This window comes from Hibiscus syriacus, unplaced genomic scaffold (assembly GCF_006381635.1).
Source record: "Hibiscus syriacus cultivar Baekdansim isolate YM2019G1 unplaced genomic scaffold, ASM638163v2 tig00112540_pilon, whole genome shotgun sequence".
NCBI classification, from domain to species: Eukaryota; Viridiplantae; Streptophyta; class Magnoliopsida; order Malvales; family Malvaceae; genus Hibiscus; species Hibiscus syriacus.
Genome location: NW_024063362.1, coordinates 346,246 through 361,137, shown reverse-complemented (window position 1 = coordinate 361,137; position 14,892 = coordinate 346,246).

Here is a 14,892-nt window from a genome sequence, read left to right as displayed (position 1 = left end):
TTATTATGCAAAAGGTTTTGGAAATGCAGGTATTCTGAAGCTAACAATGGTTTTAGCCATAAGCTTGTATGGTTGTGAAAAGCTAAAACTTTGGAATTCATAGACAATCTCAGCCATTAATAGATGACCCAAAGAAATTGTCATTTATCAAGAAGTTGGTCATGTGTACTAGTGGGTTTCAAGAAAGAAAGGAGTCAAACTCATGTCAAGCCGAAAGTTATGGTTTTTAGATTATCAGATGGGGTGAACTGGTCAAATGTTCTGTGCCCAAGACAAAACCAAGATCCGTCGAGAGATGGTGTTCCTTTGAAGAAAGTGCATTAAATTGCATAATTGCATACATCTTAGGCATGAATAGGAGCATAGCATTGCATGATGATTTAAAATATCTACAGGTTCCCTACGATTGTTGAAGATTGTTCAATTATCATACTCTCTGAAGAAATAGGGGGCGGACACGATCGTTGAAGATTGTTCGGGTCTTATACTCTCTGAAGAAATAGAGGGCAGACGCGATCGTTGAAGATTGTTCGAGTCTTATACTCTCTGAGGAAATAGGGGGCGGACACGATTGTTGAAGATTGTTCGGGTCTTATACTCTCTGAAGAAATAGGGGGAAGACGCGATCGTTGAAGATTGTTCGAGTCTTATACTCTCTGAAGAAATAGGGGGCGGACACGATTGTTGAAGATTGTTCGGGTCTTATACTCTCCGAAGAAATAGGGGGCAGACGCGATTGATGAAGATTGTGGGTCTTATACTCTCTGAAGAAATAGGGGGCAGACGCGATCGTTGAAGATTGTTCGAGTCTTATACTCTCTGACGAAATAGGGGGCAGACGCGATTGATGAAGATTGTGAGTCTTATACTCTCTGAAGAAATGGGGGGCAGACGTGATCATTGAAGATTATTCGAGTCTTATACTCTCTGAAAAAATAGGGGGGAGACGCGATTGTTAAAGATTGTTCTAGTCTTATACTCTCTGAAGGACTATGGAGGTTTTTGAAAATGTTCGAGTTCTATTCTCCTGGAGAAAGAGGGAGCGAACCCGTTTTCAGAAGATTTTTTCAACTCTCACTCACCCTAGAGGAAGAGTGGACCGGATGAGTCTATCAAAGTTCTCATGGTCGGACAAATTTGAACATCTAGTGATCTTTTCTCTATTCTCGTTGCACGACAATGAACAAAGAGGGGCAACTGTAGATGCCCGATTTGTCCGGGGCGTTATTTAAATTCAATTGGGTTTTACTATTATCGTTATTAGGGTTATTAGCATAAGTTTGGTATTTGTTAGTTATTAACATGAAAATATATGACATAAAATTACAATAAAAAATAATAATAATTTATAACATGGACTAAATATATTTATTTTTACTATTACAGGGCCTACACCAGAGTTACAACTAAAACGGGCCAGACCAAACAGGCCCAAGCATAAGAGAACCCTAAAACCCGTTAGGGTTTCCAGCTTATGGTTCCAGCCGCCGCTCACCCTGGACCGTTGGATCTGCTCCTAATCCAACGGTCCAAATTAAAGGACCATTAGGGTTTTTGCCCTATGCCCAGCACCGCCTTCCACGTCCAGATCAAGCCTCTGTCGACCGTTCGTCTCCACCAGTCAGCTTCCACCGACTGCGCAGACTCACAGAGTCCTCCCTGAAGCCCGTGACCAGCTCGCACCCGTGACCTGCAAGCACACCAAACAAGAGACAGAGCACAAAGACAAAAACAAAACAAAACAAAACGCAAGAAAAGGAGGTCTTTTTATCAACAGTTATCATCAAAAGGGGGGGTCAGGAGGAAAGAAAGGAAAAATGAACTAAAAAGAAAACTACCAGCCATCAACAACGAAAAAAACTAGAATAGAGACCAAGCAACCATCCAAGAAGAAAACACAAAAATTAGCCACCGATGCAAGTATTACTCGGATTGAAAATCCCAACTAGCCACCGATGCAAATATTACTCGGATTGAAGTGTGCCTGACCACAGGAGAAAAAATTTCATCATAATCAACTCATTTCTGCTGTGAAAAACACTTTGCTACCAAACGAGCCTTGAACTTCCCCCTCTCTTTTTCTGTTATTATTGGTTTCTTCTTATACACCTATTTGCAACCAATAGGCTTTTTACCCTCAGGAAGGCGAACTAACTCCCATGTACGATTGTGATTCAAAGGCTCCATCTCCTCAACCATGGCAGTCATCCACTTGTCGTTTTCCTGACTAGTAACATCATCATGAAAAGTAATTGGATCATCACTGCTAACAGTAAGTGCAAAAGAGACCAAGTCTTCAAAACCCAATCTGTTTGGAGGCTTTATAGTCGTCCGTCTCACCCTGTCTCTGGCGAGACTATAATCCTGTAAATCATCCGTAGCGGAACCACCAGAAGTCGGTTGAGAAGTTTCTATTTTCTTAACCGGAAACTGCTCGAAATCAACCATTGTCGTGTTTTTCTTTTGCTGCAACATGGGCTGTTCATAAAAAACATCTCTACTTATCACAATTTTCTTCGTAACTGGATCCCAGAACTTGAATCCTTTGACACATGTCTTATAACCCAGAAAAATATACTCATTCGATTTTGCATCAAGTTTGGATCTCTCATCAGCAGGTACATGCACATAAGCAGGACAACCAAAAATCCGTAAGTGATCAAAAGTCTCTTAATCGCAACTTTCCCAGCCAATGATGCCCTTGACGATCTATTGATAAGATAACACGCAATGTTAACAGCCTTAGCCCAGAAGTGTTTGGGAAGCCCCACATTCAATCGCAAACATTTGGCTCTTTCATTCAACGACATGTTCATCCGTTCCGCAACACCATTATGTTGTGGTGTCTTGAGCACTATAAAATGTCTCTTAATCCCATGCTCCTTACAGAAGTTTATAAATTGTGAATCTGTGTACTCTGTACCACTGTCAGACCGCAAACACTTGATTTTTCGACCTGTTTGGTTTTCTACCTCAACTTTCCACAGCTTGAACTTCTAAAAAACGTCAGACTTCTATTTCAAAAAATACACCCAAACATTCCTTGAAAAATCGTCAATAAAAGTAACATAATACCTAGATCCACCCAAAGACGATGTCGTGGAAGGCCCTCGTACATCAGAATGCACATAATCAAGAATCCCTTCAGTTTTGTTTCCTATTCTTGAAACGAACTTTAGTCTGTTTACCAAGAACACAATACTTGAAAAAATCGAGCTTACAACTTTTAACACCATGCAACAGATTTATTTTATGTAATTCAGCCATACCACGTTCACTAAGATGGGCAAGACACATATGTCACAGTTTGGTAGTATCATCACATGATTCAACATAATGAACTCCACCTAAAACGGTACTCCCTAACAATCTGTAAATATTCCCTGCAGTCATCTTTCCTTTCATCATAGTCAAAGCTCCTTTAACAATCCGAATGGTTTCCCTATCCTCATCAACCTTAGGGATAAAACCATTCTTGTGTAAAGCCCAAAAAAATCAAATTCTTCTTCAAATATGGGATATGCCAAACACCACACAATGTTCGAACAGAACCATCATACATCTTAATTCGGACATCACCAATACCAACAATATTTCAACATCGATCATCACCCAAATAAACAGAACCAAAATTAACCGACCTGTATGTCGAAAACCATTCCCTATTTGGAGTGATGTGATAAGAACATCCAGAATCAAGAATCCAGGCATCCGTCACTAGAGTCGTTGAAATAGAGAGTATATCACCCTCATTGCAATCAGAATTGTCATCCTCGACCACATTCACAGACTTGGATGAGTCATCACGCTTCTCATCAGTCTGCTTTTTCAACTTCGGACAGTCTCGCTTCATATGTCTCGCCTCCTTGCACTTGTAACAGTGAATTTCCTTTTTATCCCTAGATTTGGATCTGAAATTTCGCTTCCCAGACCCTTCTTTCTCTGGCTTCTGTCCACGGTCTCGATTACCCTTGACATATAAGCTATCAGCTTGAGAGCTTTCCCCTGCATTATGCTTTCGCTGGTTGTGGGCCAATAAGGCTGCAGTAATCTCCTCAACTTTGATAGTCTCTTTCCCATATGTAAAAGTAGTCACCATGTGTTCGTAAGAGGGAGGCAACGAACACAACAGAATCATCTCTTTGTCTTCATCCTCAATTTTCACATCAAGCCGAGCAAAATCAGAAATGATTTGATTGAAGACATTAACGTGTTGCTCTAACCCATGATCGTCCTGCATCTTCAGCCCATACAACCGCTGCTTTAGATACAGTTTATTCGTTAAGAATTTGGACATAAACTCACTTTCCAACTTCTTCCAAATTTCATCTGGAGACGACAGATGCATGACGTGATACATGACCCCGTCTGCTAAACATAATCGTATAGTTCCTCCCGCTCATTGCTGCAATTCTTCCCAATCTTCCTCCTCCATCGACGCTGGCTTCGTAGGTCGCAAAGCCTTCAGCATCCCTTGCTGTTCCAACAGATCCTTCACCCTTGTTTGCCATAATCCGAAGTTACCCTGACCATCGAATTTCGCAACTTCGAATTTGTCTCCTGACATCTGATACCAATTTTTGAATAATAGGGTAAAGAAAACGAAAGAACCCAAGAATTTTAATGAAGTTCAACAATGTGCTTACGTCCTCGGTGCCCTAGGCGGCGCTAGAATTTTTATTCAGTTCAATGTCTCATAAGTTTAGGTTACATCTCCTTTTATAATAAATAAACTCTATTACATATTTAGAAAAATAACCCTGTACCGTACCGCAGGGATGAGCCCCCGCACCCTCAACCCACATAATCGTAACCCCTACTACGAGACTTTCTTTACCGGTATATTTAAGAGTCATACATAACACTTGGTATTCGATATACAGAAATCCCGGATCTTCCATTGGGCATCCGGGTTCGCAACCAACAATAGACCATTGTGGTCAACTACATTTTGGGGTTTGCTTTTTTGCATAAATGAAACAACCAGCGTTTCTTTGATTATAAATGTGACAATCCGAGGTGCTAATAAATCAGTTTCCGTTTGTATTTAATTTCAGTGGTTCTCGTTGAAGCGACAACATGCTATAATAATCATGGTGGACAGCCTATATTACACAAAGTGTAGGTATTACTGCAAGGTAATCTGCTTCATGGAGTTATTTTTTTTGTTGCAGTCGGTATTGTATGTATTATGAACAATGCAAACCACAAGTCAAATATACGGAAGACCGCAATTGCTACGCCGACGAGCATTACTTACCAACTTTTGTCAACGTCGGTACATCAGACTTGTTTGTTCTGCTTGTATCTATACTACTTGCTTTGATTCTTATGTAGAATTTACTTTTGCATGCTTGCATACAGATGATTGATCCCGATGGAATAGCAAATCGGTCGGTAGCGTACGTGGACTGTGTCGTAACCGGTTTTTGCCCGGGTACGAATTTTTACTTAGCGAGAAAAGTAAAATGAGTAAATAAATGATTTTGATTAAAAAATGTTTTGAGAGTCGCCATTAACCTTTTTGGGTTAGGCATGTCAAATACCTAAAAATAATATTTTAAAATTGTTTTTAAGAAAACATAATTTAAAAGATAAACTGATCTGCGTATAATCAAAAAATTTTAGTAAAAAATGATTTGTGGTCGGTTACGTTTAGGGAAGGATTAGCACCCCTATAACGCCCAAAATTGATACCCATTAATTATAAATTGTCTCTATTATTGGAAATTTAAGAATTCAAAAATATATTTAATTCATAATCCTGTGATTTCAAATTTATTAGTATAATTCCAAGAAAATATATTAATTTTTATAAATATATATTTTATATTTTTATAAATAAGATATTTATTTACTTAGAAATATCATAAAAGGACTTCTAGTTGCTTTAAGATAGCCCATTTCTTAATATTAAAAAATAAATAAATATTAATAAACTATTTTTCTAAAAATAATAAATATATATAATTTATAAAAGTAGGATATTTATTTATTTAAAAATATTAGAAAAAGACTTCTAGTTACTTTAAGACAGCCAATTTCTTTGATATTAAAAATAAATAAATATTAAGAAGGATATAATAATTTTTCTTAAAAATAAAAATGAAGTAAATATATATATATATATATATATATAAGATATTTATTTATTTATTTTAAAATACCAGAATAGGACGTCTAGTTATTTTAAGACCACAATTTCTTAATATTTAAAAATAAATAAACATTATTATTTAATCAAATATGAAATTATTATATTATATTTCATGTAAATATTTAGTGAATAAAACATAAATAAATAAATAAATAAAGTATTATATTTAAAGTATTGAAAAATAAAGGACAATGATAAAATAAAATGGCAATTAAATAATGACCAAAATAAAGAAAATTAAAATTATGTAATCATATTCATAAATAAAATAATAACAAAATTAACTAATGAGTAAAATGAAATAAAATAGAAATTAGCATGCAAAAATCAAAATAAATAAATAAATAAAAAATCGGTGACTAAACTGTAAATAAACTTCTAAATTTAAGGGTTTATTTCATGATTTTCCCTATTTTAAGTGAATAAAGTAATAAACTCTCAAAGCCTAGGGACCTGACGCATGGTTTACCCAAAAGTTTTATAAACTTAAAACTCATCTTCTTCCTCTTTATCTCACACGCAGAACACCCCAAAGCTTCCAACTTTTCTCTTTTATTTGTTTTATTTATTTATTTAACATGTTGTTTGATTTAAATATATATATATAATAATATTTAAAGCTGAAAAATAGAAGAAAAAAAATGAAATCAACATTGGTTGTGTTTTTATTTCCAATCCTTTGTATGTATAACCATTCTCCTGTTTTGTATGTATATTTATTCTCCTGTTTTGTTGGGTTTTTATAACCCATATTACATGCTTAAAACAAAAATAATGGTTGTTGTTTGTTTGGTGGTGAGTTGTAAGAGGGACAGTTGGGTTTCTTGCTAAAACGTGGAGGGACAGCTGGTTTACTGGAAGCTGCTGGAAGGCTGTTGTGGTGGAGCGACGAACAGCTGGACGGTTGTCTTGTTAGAGCTGTTGGCAGCTGCTAAAGCTAAAATGTGGAGCTGCTAGAATGGGGAGGTAAAAAAGGTGATTACAGCTACCCCTCTTTGCTCGTTGTTGTGGAACAGGAATGGAGCAAAGACGTAAACCACCATTTTTAACTTGAAATGTTCAAACTTCTGAGCTATAAGTTCTTCTCTTCTTATTACGAACTCATTCTGGAAATGTTGATCCTCAAAAGAGGTGTCGTTGATTCAACTTCATATGTGATGAATTAAGACAAGGTTGAATAAATTATTCTCATTATGAACTTCCTCTTCCTCTTCAGATGAGTTCTTCTCATTATGAACTCTTTCTGGAAATGTTGATGTTGATTTATCTCTTTCTGTGATAGAATCATTCAAAAGGTTGAACAAGTTCTTCTCATTATGAACTTCTTCTTCCTCTTCAGATGAGTTCTTCTCATTATGAACACTTCTGGAAATGTTGATGTTGATTTATCTCTTTCTGTGATAGCGTCAAGCAAAACATTGAACAAGTTCTTCTCATTATGAATTTCTTCTTCATCTTCAGATGAGTTCTTCTCATTATGAACACTTCTGGAAATGTTGGTGCTGATCTATCTCCTTTTGGGATAAAATCGAGCAAAAGGTTGAACAAGTTCTTCTCATTATGAACTTCTCCTTCTTCTTCAGATGAGTTCTTCTCATTATGAACTTCCTCTAGAAATGTTGATCCATCGAGTGATAGACTCGAGCAAAAGGTTGAACAAATTCTTCTCATTATGAACTTCTTCTTCCTCTTCAGATGAGTTCTTCTTATTATAAAATTCCTCTGGAGATGTTGGTGCTGATCTATCTCCTTCTGTGATAGAGTCGAGTAAAAAATTGAACAAATTCTTCTCATTATGAACTTCTTCTTCCTCTTTAGATGAGTTCTTCTCATTATGAACTTCCTCTGGAAATGTTGATCCATCGAGTGATAGAAATTTTTGTTTCTAGTGAAACTATCTCAAGCGAGACGAATCTTGTTTTAAGAAAAACAATCTCAAGTGAGATAAATTATTGTTTCAAGTGAAACTATCTCAAGCGAGACAAATTTTGTTTTAAGAAAAACAATTTCAAGTGAGATAAATTGTTGTTTCGAGTGAAACTGTCTCAAGTGAGACGCTGTTTGTTTTAAGAAAAACAATCTCAAGTGAGATAAATTGTTATTTGAAAACATCCTGCACTGAAGGTCTTATGGATGGCCCGTAGGAATTATAAATTTGGGAAATAGTTTACTAAGTAAGAAACTTTGGAAATCATTTTCTTACTATTCAACAATTTCATTTTCAGAAAATATTGAATGAGAAACTTTGGAAAATTTTTTCTCATTTTTCAAAATAACTTTTTAATTGGGTAACATGCCTCAACTTCAAAATAATGCTTCATTTGTGGATTGCATCCATTCAGATGTTTGCATGACTCCTGTACTTGAGGCTTGAATTATACCTTACACTTGTAAGGTATTTTCCATCATGAATCTTCTTTCTTCATATGAAAACCTGTAAAACTTCATATTTGAATGCAATCAAATGTATCAATGTAATGCATTTTCTTTTATGCAAATGATGTTCTTATGAATGCATGAATGTTGAGCCCTTCATTTGACTTCAAAGTGGTGAACTCGGTCTTCCTTCACTTGATCATTTATTTCCAGGGTTACCTTTGGATATCAGTGTAACAACTTATGCTATATTTATGAAGAACCATTTGATCAACTTGTATCTTTGTGTCTTCTTTGTTTCATGAAAGTCTTAGAAGAAATGTTTCATTTATGGAACTCTTGTCGTAATCAGAATTATGACATTGATGCCTCATTTTTGTCTTTGATAACATCAGTTTTCTTCATCTGAACTTGTGTAGAAATCCAATAAAGTTTTTATCTTTGAAAAGATAATATATCATCTTTGAAGAGAGAATCTATCATCTTTGAAGAGAGAATCTATCATCTTTGAAGAGAGAATCTATCATCTTTGAAGAATGTAGATGTAGATATGCCCAACTTAGTAGGGATTAATTAGGAGATTAGAGTCTGTTCTAATTTTACTCTTGAAACACATCACAAGGAGGATTTATCCTAATTCCTTTCATGTCTCCACATCTAATCAAATCTCGAATAAGGCAACTTGAACCATATTATGTCGAGATGCTTAACAACAACCTGTCGTTCAACCTTAGTTGGCTCCACTAGTTTCTTGTTGTTAAATTTTCAGTTTCCCTTCTGTAGAAAGAATCTTTATCATATCTGACTTCTAACCTTGGGGTTGAAGAAGACAAACTTCATCTTGGGTCCATATATGAAAATACCATATGATTGCAACATTGGTTCAATACTATAATCACTGGTTCGTAACATATTCGTCCTTTCTTGTGGTTTCTGTACAGATGTTTGTAAAGCATTTGACAATACATTCATCCTTTCCTGTGGTTTCTACACAGATGTTCGTAAAACATTTGACAACATATTCATCATTTCCTGTGGCTTCTGCATAGATGCTTGCCAGTGAAGCTCTTTGTATAGTGTTCAAAGCTTTTGTATGATATCACAAGACCATTTGAGAATAAAGCTCAGTGGGAATACAAATGGGATGTTGGTTTGTTTCATGACCAAAAAGTTGGCCAAATTCACAAAATATGTTAGTGCCGAATTGAATAAGAGATACCAATTGATCTTGATATCATCTCGAGCAAGGGAAAATGTGATATCAATCACGTTTTCTTCCATAACGAGTGTTTTAGGAAGTAGAAACACATCAACTATAGGAACCATGTATAGAATGAGGACCATGGAATTCTTATTGCTGGAGATGAAACACACATGATAAAACCAAATAGATGAAAACTCAGTTCAGCCTGGCTGGCAATGATAACCCTAATAACAACGAGAATAAGGGTAATATACATAAGCTGAGCCTCTCTCTTCAATGTCATCAAGTAGGCAAAAATTATTATAAAAAATGGCTTTATAACCCCAACAGTATAATTAAAACTAACTGCCAGAAACCTCAAAGAAATATTTCTAATCATCACCGAGACATAAAAGTCCAAATTCAAAGCAGAGATCTTGAGGAACTGAACCCTGGATCGAATGGTCTGCATGAGGACCATATTTATACATGCAACCATGATGTAACTTCATAAAGAACATGATGTCATGTAATACATAGTTAATAAGATTGGGTATTTGAAACCATATTTGCTGAGTAAATATTTGTTCAACACTAGGACCCTAATGCAACTGTTTGATGAACGAAACAATTATGTATAGTCAGCTCCACTGTTAATGTTTCACCATTTTCATTATCCATACCTTTCTGTCTTATTGGAAATATTTTCTCAAAGCAATGATCTTTTCATAAGATGATATGGGTCTTCAGCATGCCCCAACATTTGTTGATACGGACGTTCAAAATGCTCCAACCTTCCTGATTCTGATTGAAAGGGGCTTTCAGCATGCCCCATCATTTGCTTCTTGTTGATGAGCCTCCAAGGATGCTAAAATATTAATATTGTTGTGAGCCTTCAAATTTCCCCACATGGATCATTTATGTTTGAATTAGGCATTCAAAATGCCCAATTATTCATACTAATGTGGGCTTTCAAAATGCCCCACATGGATCATTTCTATCTGAAATGGGCTTTCGAGATGCCCCAATATTCTATTTCTGGTTCACTCTCAACGTCTGTTTGACTTGAATATCATGATCCCCATGAGGTCTAATTTTTACAATGCACTATTATAGATACTTGTAGCTTTATTCGTGTCCTAAATCTGTTTATCTTGAATACTGTCATTCTGGTGTCACTAAACAGTGGTGTTGTTCAGTAGCTTAAAGATTTTTCATGTTGTTTCCATAAACATTTAAGAAGTAATCAATCATTCTGAAAGAAATGTCTGAGATATGTGTCTTTTCTGAATGAGGTGTCCATTTTTTGGATCTGGATGGATCTAGTCAAACAGAGTGGTATAAATTGCTTGATAATTCATTCTAGGCTGACACAATGGTTTATCATTTTTCGGTTTTAAGAGACATGTTCCCCAGGGGTATTAATGTTCTGTCTCTTTTTTTCTGGGATCGGTGGTGCAGCGGTTGCCCTCTACCGGCTTGGTATACCTTTGAAAGCAGATGTGCAAGAACTGAATGATGATCAGTTGGAACAATTAATGAGTAGATTTGAAGGATTCGACCTTGTTGTAGGTGGCATCCAGTCTAACAACCTTACTAGAAGAAATAAACATCATCTGAATGGACTCGAGGATTTTTGTTTTCAAGAATGTGAAAGGCTTCATCATTCTAGAGGTATAATAGGCAATCATTTGTTTTAAGGACCTTCCTTATTTGAGACTGTCCTTTTTGAAAATGTTTTTTCTCATTTCTTTATCAAAAAATGAAAGAATTTTGTAAAGTATTGACCCTTATAGGTTCACAATAGAATCAAATCATAAACATGAGTTTAATGAATATCAAATAAATCAACTACACTTTTAAATCAAAAAATCATAGTCCTATGGCAAGTGTCAAATTTATTGACTGATTTAAGGTGTAGTTTGATTTTGGTAAAGTAAGGTCTTTCAGGTTGGTCCAAGATATATATATCTTTGAACTTTCACTAACTTGAAGAAATGATTGTTATGCTCATATCCTAGAGATATTCTTGATTCCATAATCTCAGGAACGTCTTTGGGATGTGTGGTGCTTCATTAAGAGCTTAAGATCGTCTTTTATGTTGTTATTGTACCATTCAATATTCGAGCTGACTTTTCAGGTTTTCGACTCGAATCCTCCTTTGGTTTCAAGACGTTTTTTAGAAATTTTACGTCTTAAACCCCCTTTTATCATTTTTCATATCATACATTTAAAGATTTTTAAAAAACCAATTTTTGCAAATAAAAATCAATCCTGAGAAGAATAATGAGACCTAAAGATATTCTCTTTCACATAGAAATCTATGTATGATTAGAATGGACTTTTCAGGTACGTAACGTAGGCCAAGGCTTATGGTTACGAAAGAAAGGGATAAAAAGGCCCAAACAAGTGTTTAAGGGTAATTGAACCAATGATCAATTTATTCTGATGCCTTCAATCTTGCCTTGCTTAACTTGGATCTGTTTTGCTACTCGTCTTTCATAATTTCTTTTTATGGATCCCTCTAGACTGCCAATTTTTTAGTTCATTTCCATTTTCTCATATCTTCATCATTTCTTGCTCTTTTTGTTGAATATGAATGTTTGAACTAATTGTACTGGATCAAACTTATAGCTTGAGGCTCAATGAGTCACCCATCTTGATTTAATTTTTTCCTTTTTTCCTTTTTTTTGATGAATGAGTATAGGAATTCAATTGCTTTGAGCACCTCCTTTTCCTCTTGCATTTTGGAAATTCTTTCGTTATTCTTGAATGGATTGATCTTCAAGCACTTTGTATTTGATCTACCCAGTGTGGAGGGTGATCATTGGTTAGGGTTAAATCAGAAGAAAAATATTATAGGCTCAAAAGGGGATAACAAGGGATATATATATATATACATATATTTGAAAGGATAAATGAAACTGTGTCGTTCGTCATCTCATACACAGAAGCCTTTGTAAAAAGAGGTATCCCCAGGGGATGAATATTCAAGATTAATCTTTATTTACATAAAAACAATGTAATTAATGCATGATATATTTCTCTAAATCAATCTTTTTTCTTCTTCTTTGAGTATGCCCCAATCACTCGAAATTATCTTCGATAAGTTAATCCATGATGCCTCATCTCATCTCTTCTTGCAGGAAGACTCACGGATAATTTGAAAGTTTGGTTCTTTTGAGGTCTTTTGGTTCATGATGGTTTTGTATTTGGAAGGAAAATGTGTGACTTTTGAAAGTTGTGTATATGGTGGAATGTTATAAACTAATCAACTCTACCCAATAAGGTAAACATCTAGATTTGATGTCTCAAAAACAAGTAGAGACATGACTTCAGAGTCTCAGATAAATGTAAGATCAAGATTTGTTTTTAGTAAATGTCAAGTAATTGGCGTTGGATGGATATGGAATGTATAATTTTACCACTTGCCAAAGATCTATAATTCTTGAAAAAGAATATTTAATCTACTTGATACTAAAAAATTTCAAGATTAAAATTTAATTCCTTGCTCATAACCATAAAAGCAATAAAAATTTATTTATCACAACAAGACAGAGAACTGAACAAAAACATGTTCAAACAAGATGCTGAAAATAGAAAGTACTACAGCGGTAGATAACAACTTCCACTTGTTTATGCATCATTACTCCTCTAATGTTGGGTGTTTAATAGGATCAGGGTCATTGTCCTCATTTGCCCCCCATTTGTAACATCCTTAATATCAGGCTAGTGACCAAATTGTAAAATTTTAGAATTTGGTGACTAGAGTAGAAATATGGATTAGTTCAATGATTTATTTGAAAATAAATCATAAAAGTTGTTAGTAATTATTAGATGAATTGAAGGGAAAAAGGGTCATTTGACAAGGAAGATTTTTTTATAAGATAAAGAACCATGAGGGAAGAGAGAAAGGTTCTAGAGTTCTCTTCTCTTCTTCCTTCTTAATACGTGAAGGCTTGACTCAAAGGTAAGTTTCTTTGTTTGTTGATTAATTATTGATTTTAAGGTTAGTTTATGATCATTAGATGATAATTAAGCTTAAGGAAAGCTTAATTTGTTCTAAAACAACATGATGAAAGATATAGAAGAGATTAAAGAAAATGAGTTTTTAGATGAATTTTTGGAAAGGAGTTAATAAGTGAAATTTGAGAAGGAATTTGACTTTTCATCACTAAGAATAAGAGATATATGAAGTTATAAAGGATTAATAACAAAGTTGAAAGTTTAGCAAGATTCTTAAATTTTAAGAATCATGATGAGATATGGAAGATAAAGATGATTTATATGGATATAAGTTCATTTAAGTAATGGTAGTTGAGTTTAATGACATGATAGGGGCTTAAAATTGAAGAATTGAGTGAAAGGTTTATGGTTTTTGGGCTTAAAATTCAAATTCTGGGCAAAGTGTATCAATGCACATTCAATGTGTATCGATGCACTCTTTAAAGAAGAAACATCGAATGTAATTAGTGCATCGATGCATAAGGAGTGCATCGATGCACCCCCTTAAAATGAAAACATCAAAGGTGATCGGTGTATCGATGCATGCGTAGTGCATCGATGCACATGTTAAAGAATACATCAATGCACTGTAGAATGTATCGATGCACTTCAAGGGGAAATTGAAATAGACATTTCTTTTGGTCTAAGAAATGATATATTAGAATATATCAATTGGATATTGATATATATCATTGTATTACTATGTAGATATAGAAGGAAAGCTTGTTCCGAAACAATCGAAGGATTAGGATTGATTCAAAGAAAACAAGGCTAAGGTGAGTGCATATGATTATAGTATATGATTATATGGAAATTAGACTTGCGATGAGTCTATTGCCATGTTCTGATTTTATGAATGCATGAAAATAAGTATAGTAGGTAGCCGTTAGTATGTGAATATGTATTGTTATGTTCTTTTCCATATGATATGATTTATGTGATGATGTGACTCTGTAATATACGTTATATGATCATAAACTATGTAAATAATAATGACTTATGTAATGACAAAAGAAAGTGATATAAGCTATGTGGTATAGATATAAATGATTATATGAACATGTAATATAAGTTATGTGATGAGGATCTATGTTTTTATATGTCTATGAGAAGTATGTGCTATGTGATATATATATATGAGCTATGTGATCCTATAAGAATATGAAAAGAG